Below are 1819 nucleotides of genomic sequence, written 5' to 3'. Positions count from 1 at the left end.
TGTAAGGAAAATAGAAACAGTTTGAAATAAAAACAGCTTAGTCAGGCTCACTCGCCTCCTGTTTGTTACAAATAGGCACGATCCATACAAATGGGCATGGTTCAGCATGGTTGTTAGAAACAAGTTATATAAAAGTAGTGTCACTGCGCATGTGTGCCCATTTACTGACTCAGCATGTCTGATGTAATTACGTTATGCATTTGGCTTGTGGCTGCTGTTGTGCACTTGTGGTATAAAAGAGACAACTGCTCTGAACTGCTGGTCGAGAGAGCATGGAGGGTCAGCAGAGTGGAGGCAGAACCTGAGCTTGTTTTGGAGGAATAAAGCATGTCTGTGAAGCTCACATCTAAAGAATACAGTATGCCTTGCATACCTTAGAATAAAGTATACCTTGCATAAAGCTGCCAGAATCTTCTTTCACTTATCCTATTTGCAACCTGCACAGGAAGGGGCAGAGGGATCAGAGATCCAGCCTGACAGTTGTCTTACACAGCAAGAGGGATTTTGCAGATACAGTTAAGCATACTAATCAGTGGCTCAGTAGAGGGCCCTGGATTATCCGGAAGTTCTGACATAATCACGTGAGTCCTTAAAAGCAGGCAGCTAANAGAAGAAGTCAGACAGATTAGAAGCATGGGAAGGACACGCGGAAAAGAGTAAAGAGTCACTGAATTCTCACAATATCCTATATGAGCTGATGACAGATTCTGCACTTCAGGAAGCAACGCAGCCCTGCCACTCCTTGCTTTTGGCCTTATGAGGCCATAAACAGAGGAGCCAGCTGAGTACACTGTGCTGGGACTTCTGACCACAGGAGAAACTGTGAAAAACTGAGTGGGTGTTTTGATAAGCACTGAATATGTGCTAATTTGTTAAGACAGCAATAGAAAACCAACACAGTTATTTTATTGCCAACTGAAAGTCTGCAGTGTGGGGCATTGCCCCATGTTTCTCTGCCCTTGGAGAGGTTATGGGGATTTAAATGTGCTAATATGTGTTCTGCACACGCAGTGCCTGGTGCATGTTATTACTGTACAGATGCTTGCTAAACAGAGAGAAATGTGAAAGCCTTCACTCTTCCTTACCTCTCTGCTCCAGCCCTGATCAGGCACCAAAGCTGATGCACTTTGGTTCCAGGCCTGACAAATGGTCCCCATCTTACTCCTCCTCTTACTCCAAACATTATCATCTGCAGTGGGAAGGAGGAGGTTGCAGGCTCTTGTTTATTTACTTGGCTCCTATATAATGTATGCCAGGCATTGTCTTAAGCACTTTCCAGATCTTAACCCATTTAATCCACACAGCAATCCCAGGAGGTGAGAACTGATATCATGTTCACTTCACAAATGAGAGGTCAGGGACGTGCCTGAGTTCCACAGAGCAAGTGGCAGAGCTGGAGTGCAAGCCCACATCATCTGCTTCCGGAGTTGTTCTTAATACCTGCACTCCCATGTTCATCACAGCTCTATGCACAATAGTCACGATTGGGAACCAACCTACAAGTCCATTGACGGACAACTGGATAAGGAAATGAAGTATGTATACACAATGGAATACTAAAAAAGAATGATATTCTGCCATTTACAGCAACATGGGTGAACTTAGAGAAAATTATGTTAAGTGAAATAAGTCGAGCACAGAAAGAAAAATACTGCATGTCCTCACTCATAAGTGGGAGCTAAAAAAAACCAAATAAATTTTATAAAAAGAAAGATACAACAATCACAATAATACACTGAACTTTCAAAGAGAACAGAACTGAGGTTATCAGAGGTGGGAAAGGGGGAGGGGAACAAGGTTTTATTGAGAAATTGGTAAA

Source organism: Galeopterus variegatus, unplaced genomic scaffold, assembly GCF_000696425.1.
Source record: "Galeopterus variegatus unplaced genomic scaffold, G_variegatus-3.0.2 Scaffold14438, whole genome shotgun sequence".
In the NCBI taxonomy this organism is placed as follows: domain Eukaryota; kingdom Metazoa; phylum Chordata; class Mammalia; order Dermoptera; family Cynocephalidae; genus Galeopterus; species Galeopterus variegatus.
This window is presented reverse-complemented; position numbering follows the sequence as displayed.